Here is an 18,584-nt window from a genome sequence, read left to right as displayed (position 1 = left end):
TCCCATTATTTCCACTCTGTCCTTGGTACACTTGAGAATGTTCACCGTTATAATAGGCAGATAGGTCAAATTAAAACATTTAGGTTTGTACAGAAATGCATTCCTTCACAGTGGGAAATACATTTTGTTCAATACTTCCTGCCGCCAGAACTGTGTAGACATCGATGTGCAGGTACTTAGGCTTTTTTCTTTTTCCTGCCAAATGTCATGACACAATATATAGTCTAAAAATTATTCTTGGTTTTAAACAGAGAAGACTTTTATTGACCCACATAACTGAACAACCTCCAACTCTGGGAAGATTTAGATCCTGATTGTAACTGAAGGCGAGGAGAGGTTTGAGAAAGACAGACATCAAAGGTCAAAAATCTAGATCTAAACTGTACAACCAGCTGTAGTCTTGGAAATGTGATACAAATTCTCAATCGTCACCTGTCCTGGCCAGGGTCCATCTGGGGGTTGCTTCCTACAAGATGGTCAAGCTTAGCGTTGCTTGCTGTTGCCTTTAAATCATCTTCATAACGTGACTTCACTTAACTAATGAATGTTTTAATCTAAAGAACTGTATGGAGATGCTGTTATTTCAAATAGCTAGAACAAAGGCTTCATTTCTTATTGTCATTAAAACCAAAAGTTAATGGCAAAAATGTACTTTGGGAAGTACAAATCCAAGATTTGAAACTTTTATTGCACTTACGTAAATTTGCTTCTGAAACACTTAAAAATTTCCTTGCAAGGTTATAGAGACCTAGAGACAGCAAATTATTTTAAAGCACTTATAATTCATGTAGATGAGGTAGGCTTTTTGCCAGAAACTTTTTTTCCCCTTTCCAGAAAAATGTCCTGCTAACTTCAATCTATTGAAATGTGGCATTGCTTAGATGCTGAATTATTAGAACAATATTGTAAAAGAGCAAAAGTTGATGTAGAAAATAAACATACACGGAGAAGACTATAAAATATTTAATAGAGCTACTGTCACAATCGTACTTAATGGTTCTTAAATAATAGCGCAAACATTACAGTACCTCTGAGTCTTCAAAAATATGCATTTCATTAAATAGGCTTTTGTAATCAGTTGGGACATAATGATTTCTTCTATGCAGTTTTTATTATGAATAAAATGAATTGTAGCTTACTGCTTTAGTCCCTCCATTTCAGAAAGGCAGGTGAGGCATCAGCTACAAACTACATGTAAAATACAAATCCTTCCATTTGCTTAAATTCCATCTTGGTGTAAAATGTATGTCACTCAAAAAAGTAGTGTAATATTGTAGAAATACTGCAGTGTCATAAACATTGTAATACATTGTGAACAAGTGCTTTAAAGTACTTCAGTAACTTTAAAGTATAATCTGAGAGAATGAAAAATGATTTTAACTGCGATGTGTTAAAATGCTTTAACTCATCACCCAAAATGCTTTCATACTTGTAAGAATTTTTTGAGCATCTAGAATGATGACATGTCAATATATCTTTTTGAAATCACATTTGCTATATGGATGCTTTCTGAATTTTTTTGGAAGATAAAAAAAGTGCTCTATGTAACATAATGTGATATGCCTAATATGAAGACTAACTATCTGTTTTGTTCACTTCATCTTTTTCTTGCTTTCTTTTTAGTACTAAGAAATGCATGGTCCTGTTCTGTAACTGCCCTGGTCCTTTCGTTTCCTTACAAGGACAGTGGTGCCATAATTTCCCAAAGTCCAAGGAGTTGTTCGTAGTGGCCAAACACTGGTTTGGCCTACTTGGACAGCAGGCTAGTCCTGTTTGTGGAAGAAATGCTCATGCCATGAAAGTGCTAGTAGCTGAAATGTTCTTTTTGTCCCTCAGCTTAATCTAAGATCATGCTACTTGTCTTCACTGGACAGACATTATCTGAAAGACAGGTTCTGCTACAGAGTGTGCAGGCTGTTCTGCTGGCATATGGAATATGCTGAGCTGGGCATTCTTGGTAATCATCCAGTGTCTTATTTTTGCAGAAGTTTTGTCTGATCTCTGGGCATACCAGTTGTGCTTACTTCTGATGGAAACTCAGCACTCCAGTGAAATCTTCCTCATGTCATTCACACCAAAATTCCTTTGAACTGCTTTTTAAGAAAGTGTTTTTTACTGCTTAACTATCTAGTGATTATCAACTTTCAGGATCGCTTTTTCTCCTCAGTGGATCTTCTACTGAATATATATAATCAGGACAAAAGTTACACTGTATTTACAATGGATTCAGATTTCTGCATATAAAACTAGTTTATCTTAGCTTTCCATATGATAATTAAAGACATTTTAAAGTGATGCTATACACTGAATTACAGGTCGTGTACTAACCTGTTTTGAAGCCATGTGATCATATATGCCTAAATGATTTGAATTCTCAAAAGTACAAGAACTTTTGCTCTGCATAAAACCTTTGCCTGTTGTATAAATCAGTATAAAAATGTTTATATAATTGTGTTTATAATGATCTTCTGAAACTTTTTCTAACATTCTGGACTGTTAGAAGGAGTGGCAATGATAAAATCTCTATTGTCTAATCAGTTTACAGAATTTGTCCCTGAAACTGTTGCAACCATTAACATTTTTTTTTTATCAGCAAGGGAGAATATGCTTGTTTTTCCAGTTATAACCATAGATTTTCAAATTTCTATTGAAGAGAAGCACTCTTTGGAAGACATTTCAAAGTTCATTATTATTTCTTAACATTTTAAAAATTCTTAAAATGCATAATACAGCATAACTTCATTAGGCTGTTTTCTAAATCAAACAGTAAGACAATTGCAATTGTATGCTAAAATCTGTTCTGCTTTCTTATAACCATTCTTCTCCAAATATGAGAAAACATGTCAGAAAATGCAAAAAACTTTTAAAATTCGGAATCTATATGCTCTTCAGTTCTGGGTTCCTTTTGGAATTTCTTATACCTAAAAATTCTGGCAGACTGCAATAAGAAAAACAGACACCTTTTATGAAGAATCTCACAGCTATCAGTAGGGTTAAAAACCACTCTACTACATTTTGCCTTAGCTCATATTTTGCATCAATCTTTTGAACCACTCACTTCATATTTTAAATAAAAAAGCAAGAGAATATGAAAAGAGAGAAGGAAAAAAATGTAGTCAAGCAGGAAAGAGTTTGAGAAAAACAGTAAATGACTGATGTGCATAACTGTTCTGAGAAAAAGCATAAGGAATTTGAAGTATGGAGGAGGAGAAGAGTAAGTTTAGCTGCAGAGTGTGAACAGAAAAGCATCTAGGAGGATCATTCAGAAAAGATACTAGACTAGCAAAGCATGACTATCACTGCTCTATACAGTGCAATACCTGAGAACTGAATGGAGGCTGCATATGAAATATGTTATAGTTGTTTTCTATGACTGCATAATACATGCATAAGAAAAAAGTGCTTAGATGTCCTGTACCATATACAAAAGATATTTTTTGATTGGGATAATCTGTAAAAAATCTTGTTAATGTCTATAAAAAATATTAGATCTAATGTGTAATTGAAAACTCCCAGGCACATGAGCAACCATGTGTGAGCCATGGATTATCTCTTCAGCATTCTGTTTTATTTTTCCTTTTAGCAACTGTGTTCTTATTGTTACATTTGTAGGTATTGGTAAAGACTGTCTGTCTGCTCTTTTGGATACTCAGCCATATAAATCCTTATTGCTGAGGATATTGCTTTCTGTTCTTAGTATTCTCCTTCATAGTTATGAGATTTGGCTCTAAACTGCTGGTTGATAGTAATCCCAGTGTTGTATCTATGCATTCAAGGCAGGGAATGGATGATGTCTACATTAATAACTTCATACCTTTTCTGTCTCTCCCTGCTTAAGTAACCTTAGCATATTCCTAAAGAGGGCATTATGGGCTAGATCCTGCCATATACAGCATGTACATTATTGTACAGTACAGGAGTGCAGAGCTTTCAAGACTCCTCAAAAATCAGTTCTTTCAATTCTCTCATTAGAACGGATACCTTGTATTCAATACAAGAGAGACCTCTCCATCCTTGTGCCTGCATTTGAAGAAAATCCAAGCAGGGGCTTAATTCACAGGTTTTAAAATAGCTGTAAGCTCTTCTGTTATGTTGGAGGCACTGACAATGTTACCGGATGCTATTAACAGCATGCAGTTACAGGAGTTATAATGAATGTATGTTTTTATGTCAAATGTTCAAGTATGCATAGTCCCTTTTGAGAAAAACACAAGTTCTCCCCCCCCCCCCCTTTTTTTTTTTAAGAGAGAGAGAGAGAGATATTTGCTTTACTAATGAACTGGTGTCTGAAAAAAATTGTTGTAATGTCCTTGGTAGGTAACACTAACATGTTATAAATGATTGGACCACACTTGGTGCACTGCAGGTGAATCAGGTCACTATTATGATGTTTATGAGATACTCAGTTAAACTTCATAGATATGTAGCATGCCTAAGTGCAAAAGGTCATATATATATATAAAAAAATTCCAGATAGAGAGGTCATTTTTCTTCTCAAACCACCAGTTTCCTTTGGTGGCCCCCTGAGCCTACCATATATTTCACCTTGTAACCATGGCAGTGCAATAATTCTCAAGTTGAACCTTTTCAGGGAACACAGCTTAAGTTTCACCAGCAGCAGGAAGCAATGGACTGAAAGGCAAATCATGTTTTGGAGATGGGATGCATGCTGTGTAATTCTGAGTTCAGTGTGGGTCTAGGGGGGAAACAAGTTTAAAAAATTCCTTCCAAGAGGCAGCTTTTTCTCTGCTGCCTGCGGTTACAATAGGTGTTTTGTTCAACTGCTAAACTCCATTCTTTATAAAATGCACAGAACTTAATTGTTAAAATAAAATAAAAAGTACTAATCATTTTTCTACTGCTCTCCTGGTAGCCCATGATGATTTAAAAGTTTGCATCATTGTCATCAAGAGGGAGATGTTACTTGAAAGTTTTTACTAATGTTTAAAAACTGTGACAGTGGAATACAAACAGAAAATTAAGGTATTAATGTGTGAAAGAGGAAAGTTATCGTTATATTTAAAGCACATTCTGATGGGTTGTAGATCCATATCTCTGCAGCTCACTCAGCCCTTAAATTGACTGTCATACTGTATGCATCATGTACTATCTATTCAGTAAAAATTGTAAAAGGATGACATGATAATGCTCGTGAGTTGTATTATTCTATGCACTCTGCATCTATTCATTTTGCCTATTTAAAATTTATAATATCACTGGGGTTTTTTTATAACACTTCAACTAGTTTGTCCCAGAACACTGAAAGACCATACAAGCATACAGAGAACCATTTGTGTACAAGAGGCAATTACTCTTTTTTACTGGGACTGTTTCAATATTGTGAGTTACAGAGCTGTGCAGACGTCAGCTGCTCTTCCATGAAAATAACTCTTATTTAAAATGCAGCAGGAGAGAACTACCTGAAAACATATTTCACTCCTTCGTTCTGCTCTGCATTTGGCCTTGATCCAGCTTACATATAAATTAAATCGGTTGTTTTCAAGTAATTTATTTTTTATCATATTTGTGTGCCTGACTGACAATAACAGTTTGCTTGCCTGATAATAACAGTAACTTGCTTATGCTCACTGCTGTCCTGGAAGATAAACTTGTGTCTGGACTTGATTTATCTATGAGCAGTTATACCTTCCTGAACTAAGGGGTCTGTGCCTGTCTCACATATTAATGGTATATTAACATTAACCATATATTAATGCTCAGAGCAAGGATCTTTTGGAATATTTTACAAAAAAATAGGAGGGCATCCATCATTGTCATTTAGCCCTGTGTGAATAAATATTTTGTGATACCATAACTTTGAGAATGTAGCCTTGTAGGTTTTTGCATGCCTTAAGAGTTTTTGTGTGCACTGGAGTGATGCTGTGCTGCTGGATTTAAACACAGATATTAGAGAGGTGTTGGTAGCAAAAACCTTGTTTTTCCAAGGAAACGGGAAAAGTGCTTTTTGCAGTGAGTATTTATTTGCAGTGAATGTTTGCAGTGAAATAACATGAGCTTTATTGAAAGTAGAATGATGAATTTAATGTTTGGCTTTTTTTTTTTCTTTTTTGGAGGTACTATGCAAAACATAGCTGTTAGAAGAATTGGTTTATGACCAAATGATTACATGAAAAATTTTGAATGTTGAGAAAGCTATTTCGTTTGTTTGTTTGTGCTGTTACTTTAATCTGTTTAATGAGTTAAAGTATTAAAATTAATCTAGTGGCTTGGCATCAGAAAAACAAAGCAAGTTTCTGAAAGATAGTATCAGTACAGAAATGGACTTCTGATACTGCTTGTTGCTCTAAAGGGCAAAATAAATTTTAAAATTTTATGGGCTTATAAGAAAACACTGAGGATTCACTTCCTAGCTTTTTACTGTAATGTTAATTATCAGCTATGGTGAGTAATTACTGCATGAAAATGTTCAATGATTTGCAAATTGTACAGCAAGGCAAGTTCTGTCCCACAGAATACTTTCATTTAAACTCTTTCCATCTTATTTACAATAAAATACTGTACATTTATGTCCAGTCTGAGATCTCTTCAAGGTTAGTATATTTTTTCATGAAGGTAAGCATTTTGAGATTAAATATGGTGAGACAACAGTTTGAGCTGAAATTTCTAGGAATTAGAGATATTTCTTTTTCAAAGCAGAATATTTGCTACAATTCCACTTTTTTCTTGAGGCAGATTGCTGGGGTGGATTGTTATGTTAAAGCACCAGGATTTCACTAGTTAAGAATTTTAAAAAATGTTTTCCTTAATATATATAGTAAGCATTTCCTGGAAAATAACTGCATCTTATAAAAGCGTTACAACTTTAATTGCTTTCCCTATTTAATAATAGCTTGTTCATTTTCTTGTTTATGTAGGAAGAAAAGCAAGATGTGGACAATGTGGTTTAATTGCACCACAACATCATTAACTTTTCTGGGAACACTGCTGGGAAATGAATTGTGCAGTGTGGGTCATCATTCTTTCATTGATTACTTGTTCAAGGATTATGCTGCCAGTCTTCTTCCTACTAACTTTGCTCCAAGTAGTTACTCAAATAGTTCCTGAGACCCTGCTGTATTACGGTTAAGCTGTTCCTAGCAAAAGGAGATTGTCTTCCCGTTGTAATAAATACCAAAGGTTTTGGCTTCTTTGTTACTCAAAATTTTCAACTCCAGTTTATGAGAGCTCAGCCCTCTTATGAAATGAAAATTTGACTGGACACTTGCCAGGATAGAACAAACAGAGTACAATCAGTTATGAAAATAGTATTTCCATTCCAATTGTAATTTTGAAGTGCCAGAAGAAACTAAATCAGTGCCATATGGTCCTACCATCACCAATAGATGTAGGGTGAGAAATGCTGGTTTGTCAGGAAGATTATGTGTGATCACGGACACATCTGCAGTGAACTGTAACGAGTCCCCTTGCCCCCACCATACAGCTTCCAGGTGAATTTAGTAGATGTTCCTGACATCTGCTGACAGCTTGTTCCTTCCAGCAATGTAATTCTTTCATGGTACTTGTTATAGACAGTCCTCCCATTCATTTTGTGTTTATCCTCTTTAAATATGGTACCATCTAAAACTTTTCATGATACACAGTAATGACAACAATTTTTTTGTAATCCAGCATTTTTTTAAAATGGCACTTAGTAAATTTATATATGTGCAACCGGGATATCACTACGCTTGTTCTAGAAAGGGAAAATATGAAATAAAGTTTCTCAGTATTTTTTGTGAAACTGGCACAAATGGAATGCCAAAGAGTTTCAGAAACATATTAACATTGTAGCAGAGTGCTTTTTGTAGGGCATTAAATGAACATGTCTAATTCTGCATATGCCATTCTCTTATTTCTCTAGAGAATTAAATACTGAATGTGATGTATTTTTTTTAACTATAGTTCTGCCAGTGTATGTTAGAGAAGACAATGTCAAGAAGTGTACCCAGACAGCTCTTCAATCAGAAAATGATGAGCTTTATGGTGCTTCTTCATTCCTGTCCATTTTTTTTTTTCATATTTTTGGACCAGATGAGCTCTTTCTTTTTTCCCAGAGAACTTTTGCTTTGCTGAAAATGACATTCCAAGTTTAAGAACTCGTGTAATTTCAGGTAACATTTCTGATATGCAGAACCTAGGGTCTGACTGTCCTGAAGTTAAAAACCAAGAATATATTACAAGCTGTGGTATTTGAAGGGTCCTAAAAAAATATTGTCCTCATCTGTAGAGATTTCACATTGCTGAAGGACTGAAGTTTTGGCTGGTTGAGACATGCTGTCCTGGTACTCAGAAGTGGCCTTTTAGCTAACTAGACATGAGATGAAATGCTACTCGTGAATGCTGTTGTATGAAGATTTACTAGCAGTGAAAAACCCAGTGCTCCTACCATGGGAGCCAGCTAAGTAACTGCAGTGCATGTCTTCTAGGGCTCAATCTTTGAAAGTGTAAGGCCCAGTCTTCTGGGAACTGGCCCTGGGGGTGATTTTTGTTCAGAAGAGAGCAAAGTCTGTTTATACAAATTTTATAAGCACACATGTTTCTCTCTGGCTTCTTGGTTAGAAACTAGAGGTTCCTGGCTCCCTAAAACTGTAGCATGTGTGCTGGAAAGATACCCAATGTCTCAGAAGTGCTGTGTTTTTTGGATGTAAAACAGCAGAATTTAGCTGTATGGGATGCTGCTATCCGCATCCAACCTGAAGCTACCTACATACACGCTGGGATTATGTGACTCTTTCCAAAGAAGTCATTCTGCTGTTCTAACTGTTCTGAGGTACTGGATTTATGGGTGTTTCTGGATAGCTGATTTGCACTTGGAATTAGTCTGAGTTGGGAAATGCATCTGCTTGTGCCTTATCTAGAGGATAAGTTCTCTAGCTAAATGGTAGGTGTGAGCTCATCTGCTTCCAACATATTTTCAGAGGAGCAAAGCTGGTGCCTATGTTCTCCCAAATGATAATGCTAAGAATTAGCATTAATTGAAAAAGATGGGTTTTACACTTACTGTGAGAGAAATGGATGGCTGAAATGGGTTGAGCAATGGATGTGCTTACGAACCATTCATTCTCTTGTATATGTAGGAAGAAAGGCAAGATGTAAATGAGGGTGGGGAACAGCTTTCCAAGGGACGTTTTTGTGCAGTTTGAAAGACTCAAATGGATTTCAGTTTACACTCTTCCAGGACATAATCCTATCAGTAGTAAATCCAGACCAGATGCTTATTTCAGGAGAGTGAAGTTTCTGTTTCTTTTATTTAATGCTCTTCAGCTCCTCCTTTTGAAGCCTGAAGCCTTCCTAGCCTTTTCAAGATAATCCACTGAATTTGTACCTTGAAGGAGAGAATTTTCTGGCTCTATGAACATGTTGCTTCTGCAGAGTTCTGGCTTTTTGAATTTTTATCATTCTCCCTCCAATCCTTCCTATCTTCCATGACATTAAGAGACAAGATTGTCCACACTTATTTTCAGAAAGTTGTAACTGAGCAACATGTTTACATACCCTGGAGAAGATTCAGTGCTTCCAGCAGTGGGCCAGTATGTGGTCAGTGAGGGAGGAGAGAATCTGCTAATGCAGAACCATCAGTTATGATATAAACACCATTTATTTCTTTATATAGGTATAAAAACAGAAATTTGCAATAAAATTGCAATATCTGTGGTCAATATTGATTAGCTATTTCTGTCTTCAGGTAACCATTTTCCTGAAGAGATGTGTCCATTTGCGACCTAAAGGGTATTATCTAAAATAATGTAGTGGTATTTATAGGTGTTCATTAATTGAGCAGAAGGGGAAAGAAGTTAGAAAAAAATTACCTCAGTTGAATTTGAAAACACGCTGGCCCAAATATAGCTTTATATAAATGAAGGCTAACGAGGAAGGCACTCACCTGTACCCGAAGGTCAGATTCAGATTGGTTTTAACTGCAAAGGCAGGGTGCTAATAAATATTAATACACTGCAGTCTTTGCTTGAATTATTAAAAATTTCACCAAGGAAAATGTTTAACAGAATTTAGATGTCAAATATCAAACCATTTTCCTTTTTATTTTCTTTTGGGTTTTGTATCCACAAAGACTGCAAACCCTAGGACTTAATTTCAGAGAGGTTACTGGTTGCATATTTCTGAATCTTCATGGGCTGATTTTTAATTTGGCTCATTTTTACAAGAATGTAGAATGGAAACCTGAAGGACCAAAGAAAGGTCTTCTTGTAGAAGTCCTTGTCAGTTCACTGACAGTCTTTAACTTACTCAGCTTATGGTAGTTTGGGTCAGTTCAGGTTAGACAAAGCACTTACTTGTATATAGTCTTTTAAGAATTAAATAATGAATTAAAATACTGGTTCTAATTAATATTAAAACACTTGAATAAAAATGCTCTTGGTATTTGTATCAGTAATTTTCAGTTGTAATTTGTTATTCACTGTTTCCCACATTAGATCAATGTTTGTGACCAAATTCTAAAATTACAGACATCATTGGAAGTGGACATTATTCACTCTGAACTTCTCAATCCAATACACCTCATATGAGGTTTTGATGAGAGAGAGCAGTTACAATTGCTTGTCCATGTAAACATTCACTACTTTCCTAAGAGTTTGTCCCAAATTTCTCAATCATACTCAAAATTAATACAATTTGATTTCTTTAATTATACTCCAAACTGATTTCATGCAGGCAGCAACAGAGCATAATTCTGCCTTACTAACAGAATTACCTCACTTTTTCCATCTGCAAAATAAATGTAGGTATACTTGCCCAGGTTTTAAAATATCTGGAGATCCTTGGTTGCAAGATTCAGTACAATTTTGAATTATGTTGATTAGTTTTTAAATTATTCTCAGCCATCCCATTTTGATTTTACTACTTACTACAAGGACAAATATAAAATAAAGCATCTAACAACATTTTTGTTTACTAGGCTCTTTACACTACTTACTGACCCATTGCTTTATTTTGAGTTGGGGTTTTTTTTGTTTATGCTGAGTATAAGTAGATAATCACATTAAAAATGAGTCCTAAGACTCTTATTTTCTATCTCAGCCCAATCATAAAATCCCAAATCCTTGACTTGAGCAGTGACAGCATGCTGCAAAAGACACATTTATTTTTCTGTAAACTGGATGCATTTTTATGTTCACTTCCGATGCTAATGAACTCCACTGTATACCATGGAGCCCACAGAAGACTTGTAAAATTATCTCTAAATACTCAAGAACACTTGACAATCTAACCAGCGCAATGTCTAGCCATTTAGTGCCATAAAAAGAATTAGTCTCCTTAAGTCAAAGAAAATTTGTTGGTTTTAGAGTCTATGAAGAGGTAATTTTGCTGAACCAAGTTCACCCATAACTAGAAGTTTGAATTTAGTGTTAAGACTGAATGTTGATTGCCAGACTATGCAGCTACAAAGGAGAGTTAATAAGGAACAGCTTTTGAAGGCTGGAGTGACACATTTAAATCTCATGAAGAAAAAAAAATGTGTGTGTACACAGTAATTATATATTGGTTGTATACAATTAGAAATAAAAATAAAGTAGTACAAAGAAGTAGGCAAGATCTTTTTCAAGATTTACTTAATGCATAATAAATGCAATTTCAGTCAAGTGGAATTTGATTTGGACATAAAAACCAGTTAGTCTGTATTTTCATTTGAAGTTCTAGAAAATATTAAAAATTAGAAGACCTCCATGAATGTTGGTTGGACTATGCTTTGTCTCTGAAGTTTTCAGTGAAATGTAAAGTATGCTAAGCCATGGTTCTCTACAGAAGCATTGCCATTTCTAATGATTTTTGTATTCACAAACCCTGCACTTTGTACGTGGATCCAATGCAAATCAATGACAAAAAAATACCTCATATTCAATGCAATTGCCGTTGATCAACATGTAGTTACACAGCCCAGCACATATTTAGCAACGTGGCCTTGAATGGAAATCGGTGTAAAAAGTTTCTGATAGACAGACTACAGGAGTTCAAAGCTTAAAATCTTCCCAGTGAACATGTTGAAGTAAATTCATAGGTGTTTTCAAACCATTTGTTTGGTCCAATGCATATACAGCAGCTTACAGTATAATTCTGATTTCCTCTTGCTGTTCGATTAATATTCACAAATGGTGATATGAACACTGAGTCAGTTACATATGACTGCTTGGTTACTTTATGTGAAGGTATCTTTCCCATTAGTTCTTTTTTTAAATTTCCTCATTAGTTTGTGGGGTTTTTTCTTCATTAGTGCTGTCTTTTTGGATATTATCACTGATTTCTCTCCTTTCCATTTATTCCTCTTATATTCTAAGTCTCATGTTTTTTCATACAGCCTTCCAGATTCCTTCCTGAGAACAAGTAACCATCAGTGCAGAACTTTTGCTGCTTTAAGATTTCCTTCTTTCCCACTTCCTTTCTTTCCTCTCTTTCTATTTTTAACTGCATTTCTTTTTCATTCTGTTTTCTGATCTCACTTCTTGCCTCTTCCTGGCCATCTTTTTAATGGCATAATCAAAGTTCTCAGACATAGAGCCCTGGCTGTAATGTGACTTTCTGATGCTTCTCCAGGATGAGGAGCACACTATGTTCCTCATTTACTTTTGTGACAGTGCTTGCTTTTTCTCTCTCTCCCTTACTTCTATATCTATATAGGGAACAGACAGTTCCCTAAAAACCTGGTTTAGAAATTCAGCCATTGAATTATAAACACCAAATGTCTGAAGTCATCAGTTATAAAGAAACATTTACAAATGACATTGATACTGAAATGTGTTTTCACAAACTATTAATAGGACAATTACGAATAACAATGAGTTGCATCATGGGTGATACACTGACAGAAAGAAGGCCTGCAAATGTTAAGTCATTCTTTGCAAATACGTTCTGCAGACCATATTTCTGACTTGTGATTTGCAAGGTAATTTGAGCTTTCTCCAAAACTTGAAAAATATAAAGTAATCTAGAAAAATGTGTCTGTCTCAGTTTAGAATTCCTATCTAATGTTCTGGAAAATTTTCAAAGGGCTTTCTCTTGCCAAAACAGTGTAAAGTGGTTTAAGAGTAAAATAAGAATTAAAGAACTTGAGAGTAAAAAAGAATCAAGCCCCTTTTCCTGCATCCTCTGAATATCTTGCATATATAATATAGCAGTGCCATTAGATTTACCTGTACTCATATATTTATCTTTTTTAGTGCATTTCTCTTACCTGGCCATTTAACTGCCTATTTAAGTACTAATTTGCCCTAGTGGTCTCCAGAATGTCCTGCTATAACCCCTCAAACTCATTCCCACCAACGCTTTTTCCACCCATACAATTCCTCTAATATTTTTTTTAAAGAAAAATGACGATCAATTCAGATGTCAATTCAGAACATCTGTTTAATCTATTATAACTCTCTTTTTTCACCCTTTAAGAGTCTTTCCTTGAAATCTCCTTTTAAAGCTATGATTTTTTCTGTAGTTCATTATAATTCTGGGATACGACACCTTTTTGATTAAAATATAAATATCACTTGAGGTGCAGAGGTAGACATTTGAAAAAATCTATAGAGATTTTAATTTAACTACACAGACCTGAGAGCTCCTAATGTGTATTGGCATAAGTACTCCTTATATACATTATTTGTTAAAGCACTTGTGGAAATAAAAGGTACACTTCGGAGTAACATTCTGCAAAACTGAGCCCTTGATTAGTTTCATACATAATGAAGTCATTGTCAATTCTATAATAATGTGTGTAATTCTTTTATGGTATGCACGCAGGAAATAATCTCATTAGTTGATGAAGATCTTAGTTAAGTAGATGATTACAGGATATGAACTTATAAACATAGAAGAACTTACACCCAGCTCAGAAGTATTAAAATAAACTATATTGCGAGCCCACTAATGTTTTCAAAGCCCATAGGTACAGTGTTTTACAGTAAAAATAGATCTTGACTGATGGAGACAAACAGTGTCTGCTTACAGGGCCTTAGAACTGTGTGAATTTACAAACTGTATTTATATATGCCTCTACTTATGAGTAAAGATGTAAATATGTAGTATGTAAGTTTGTATGCTGCCACGTATTATATATTTGCATTAAAAGATTGCTAATTCAGTGGATGGACTCTTTGCAACATTGTCTTTTTCCTGGCTTTGCATCTGTACTACCTTCAATTAAATAAGAGAGTTGGAGTCGCCACTTGTTCTTTCATTAAAGGCACCATCACTCTACCACTATAAAATGTTGGAGGACCATCAACATCTCATCAGGATAACCAGTAGAGGGGCTAAGGGAACAGAGAATAGGGAGTGCCATGGGTGGTTGTCAATGCTACCAGCTGCATTACTTTGCTGTCAGTAATGGGTAGAGGAAAGGCCATGTTTTCTATCATGTTTTGTTTTTAGAGTCCCAGTCATATAAATGGAAATGTGATTACAGGCAGCCACTTGAACGTGAAGAAATAAAAGCTGTAAAACTGCTTGCTAGCAACTAGGCTTGAAAATGACAAAATTGTGATACTTAAAGCAGGGGGATATCTTTAAAGGAAGGATTATTAAGGAAAGTGTCTTCAAATAAATTCAAAAACCTCAGAGATTTCTATATATTTATGTGGCTGAGAAATACTAGAAAAAATGCTAGTCATTTGTCCAGCAAAAAATAATGTTTTTTAACAGGAGTCTGAAAACCAACATTAACTAAACCTTTTCCACATATTCCTGAGATTGTTTTCCTCTCTTATCTTTGAGGATTCAAAGATTTAATTGAATTTTTCTTTTTCAAATTCTTTTAATGCTTTATTGTGCAATTTCTTCAGAGAATTATTGTATTTAATATAATCAATGATGGGAGCTAAGTAAGATAACCTGACATAAATGCATGGTGACTGACCATTGAGTGCTATTTGTTATTGTGTGTCTGTAGTGGTTGATCCTCTGTAAAAAGTAGAAATGGAGCTAGGTATTAAAGTGCTAGGATAGATCAGAGGACTGGTAATGTAATCCAAGTCTTTTCACCTCCAAGTCACTGGTTCATATCTGTCTCAGGTTGGTAGTGACTAAAATTCATTACCATCTAATGGTTGGTCAGTGGCATATGTAAAATGAGTTGTTGATCTTAGTCAAGTTACTGCTGGAAAGGTGTTCATATCAGAAGAAACACCATAACTGGCATCTTTTCTGATTGATTATCTTTAATGGGGCCAAACACTCAATGGTTAGAGAGATGGGGCTTTGTTCCTAGCATGCTCTAAAGGTTCGTTCTTTCTTCTGAACAGTGGAGGTATTTCCATTTCACAGCAAATAAAAATACCCTGTACGTAAATGTTTTCGTGTTGTGTGTGCAACCTCTGGGCCATGCTGTTACCATCTTGACTACTTCAACTTGAGAGAAAAATATGAGTGTACACTCACATCTTATAGCCTTTAAAGAAATTCCTTAGGGAGATAGGAAGGATGTTTAGGGCCTAATCCTGCAGTACTTTGCCACTTCATACTTTCCAGGTCCTCTGTGCTCCTACACAATCCTGCAATGACTAAATCATGGCTTTCCCTAACTTCTTTTTTTTTCTTGTCTGCAGTTTTCTGACAAAAAATACACTAATCTTCTTTCCAGCTTTGTCATGTTTTCTCATGTTTCCTTCAGAAACATTTACCATTCTGGGTATTCTCCTAAAGCTTGTTCTGAGAAGCTCTCTCCTTTTCTTTTTTTTTTCCCCCTTCCCTTTCCCAACTGTAAAATTTGAGGGTGATTTGACAAAGATGTCTTCTCTGCCATCTGCTGAATTACATATTTCTGCTTTTAATTACTGTGTGTACATACAGAGGCACAGCCATGGTAGGAAAAAAGCTGATAAACTATATGGAGATAACAAGGCAGCATGCTGGTATACTCAGGTCTGAGTTCATTCCATAGGTATGTCTAGATATTGCAAGACTGCAGGAGGTTTTAAGGATACAGAAAAAACAGTGGGCTTTCCTCTGTTGGGGAGGAAAGTATCATGCACCATTTTTCACTCTTCTTCACTAGAATATTGCTGGCAGACTATATTTTGCTTTCCCTTCTCATGGAGAGAGTTGCCGTGAGAATAGCACCTCTCTGGAAGATGGGGTACAGTGATTGTAGGTTACCATTCAATTCAGGTAATGAATGTTCAGACAATGGCTGCTAAGCAAAGGTCTTGACTGTCAGTCTTGTGTATCAGCAGTTTCCAGAATGCTTTAACTTTATTATCTAAACCTAAAAGGTATGTTCACTTTGAAGTTGGTTTTCACACTCTGTATGATCTTTTTATTATGTGGCTAATCAAAGAAGTAAATATGAGGAATTAAAGTTTTTAAAAATCTGAACCATAAATGCAACTTGTTTTTTTTTCTTGGAAGGTAGTATTTTCCAAACTACTATTTTTCTGTCTTTTTTTTTTCTTTTTCACTTTTCCTTTGAAAAAAAATCATTCTTCTTTATCATTCATTCTAGCCTATATATCCACTAACTCATGCCTTAAGCATCACCTCTAGCATTCAGGGTTTTCAAAGGATTCCTGTGCCAGGGTCCTGAATACATATTTAGATACACCAATATATGGTATCTGAGCTTCAGACATACTAAGTTTCTGCATTTTCTGGCACTATTTAAAAACTGACAATTTAGAATTCAGAGCAGCACAGTATAATATGTAATAATACCTATGGTGAGCAGTTTTTAGTGTTTCTCCCTACAGAAGCATTGGAAATGTGTGTGTGGACAATGGATATAGGTGTTTCCTTCTGCTCAGAAGTTTGCCAAGAAATGATAAAATCAGGGTTATTGTAAAGTTTTGTATTGTTTGTGCCAACTCCTGATCCAGCTGCTGTATTTATAACATGGCACTTTTACATTTCTGTATCCACAGCTAAGCTCAAGAACATCAACCTCAAGAGAACATTTTATGTTACTTTACAGAATCCTGATGACACTTGGACAAAGAGTACTTTTGCAAAAATGATGCAGTCTGTTGTGATCCCCTCTGTGTCTACTTAGGAAATCTATGATGGTGAGTATTACTATATTGCTAGAAACCTTAAAAATTCAAAATACAGTATTGTATTTTCTAGTATATTGTCCAAAGTAGAAACATACTCACTCTTACTTTCTTTGTCGGACTAGGCAGTGAGTGCCTTTTTTCTGTATGGTGGAGAAACAAGTAATGGACTCACAGTTCTCCAACCTGTGCATTCATATCTGCACTCAGAATGAATGATATTTGGTTAAATACAGTTTAAAAATAATTTCAGAGCAGAATCCTTCACTCTTAGCTAAAAGAAATTGTAATTGTTGCAGGGATGGATTAAAACTATTTAATTTCCATTTGTTTTCAAATACATATTTTCTTTCTGTGGATGTATGTTGGAGGAACTGGGAAGTTACATGCAAACGAAATATAGATGGCAAGGCTTATCCATGGGCCGTTTTTTCTCTCTAAGAAATAGGGCAATGAACTCTCAGTGTTGTAATCCGTTACTGTGGAAACAATTATGATTATGAAGGCTATATTCTGAATTTATTAGAAAAGCAGACAAAAGAAACTGAAATTTGAGAAACATTTAATTTAAACAGGCTAAAATAACATTAAAGAATATTTAGAAAACTGACTTAACCACTGCAAACTCATTATTTACCTCCAACTACCACATACAAGTCCTGCAGAAAAAATGCAATATTAATTTTTGTCTGAGGTTCCATGTTAGAAAATGTTGACTTTAATACTTGCTTCCTAAACAACAAGCTTTTCTCCTAGTAGTGTCTGTTATGAAGCATGCTGTTAAGTTTGTTAAACTGCTTTAGACTGAAATACATCTTTCTTCTGCCCCATTAGAATCCTGTGGGAAGGCAAGGGCATATCAAATCTGTATTTTCTACTTCTTTTTTTTTTTTTTGGGGGGGGGAGGGGGTGGCAGCAAGGGAAAGACTTTGGATATATTGATACTGGTTATGTCTCCTCTTCACCCAAATTAATTGGAAATATTTTCTTATTTACTTACCAATTTACAAAACTTTTTTTTTTAAGGTAGCTTAGTTATCCCATCCTGTCTTTATTATTACTAAAAATCCACATTGCATTTCCAAGTAATTCTAACTAAGAAAAAATTGAATTGTTTCTGTAATTTTTCTAATGTCTCCAAATCTCAGTGGATATGAGCTGCAGTCAGTATCACTGGCCTGTCAGATGAACCTCAAATTGATTTTCCTGACATCAGACTCACGCAACTCTGCATATTGAGGAACCATAAGGAAAGACAGTGAGTACTTGGGGTTTGTTAAAGGCTGTAAATAAGTGTGAATAGGAGAAGGTGAGTATGAGTTTAAGATTCTGAATATCAAGGTGCATTGTGAATACATCCAACATGACCAATTAACCTTTAATCTTTTGAACTACAATATTTTGTTTTAAACCTCTTCTCTGAATAATTGTCTCACAGTTCCTTCAGCAATAGTAGTTCTGCTCAAAACTGTTGACTACTAGACATAACATTCAAGTTAACATGTCTGCTTTGTGGCCCACCATATACATTCTGGTAAATTTAGGCTGGCTAGTAATTACAAATAAAGATTTAAAGACAAGCCTAATACCCATAGATCT

At 35.1% G+C, this 18,584-nt stretch overlaps 1 long non-coding RNA gene across 1 annotated transcript in view; it reads left to right on the top strand.

Moving 5' to 3' along the window:
- LOC141942150 (uncharacterized) overlaps window positions 1-18,232 on the top strand; it is a 42,619-nt gene extending 24,387 nt beyond the window's left edge. The window contains exons 3-4 of the long non-coding RNA XR_012628540.1: window positions 16,857-16,997; window positions 18,134-18,232. This is a non-coding gene — a long non-coding RNA (uncharacterized LOC141942150). The remainder of the gene's footprint in view (window positions 1-16,856; window positions 16,998-18,133) is intronic.
- Window positions 18,233-18,584: the final 352 nt, after the last annotated feature.

Source organism: Strix uralensis, chromosome 4 (genome assembly GCF_047716275.1).
Source record: "Strix uralensis isolate ZFMK-TIS-50842 chromosome 4, bStrUra1, whole genome shotgun sequence".
NCBI classification, from domain to species: Eukaryota; Metazoa; Chordata; class Aves; order Strigiformes; family Strigidae; genus Strix; species Strix uralensis.
The sequence above is the reverse complement of the archived record's forward strand: the minus strand, read 5'-3'. Positions and strand labels throughout refer to the sequence as shown.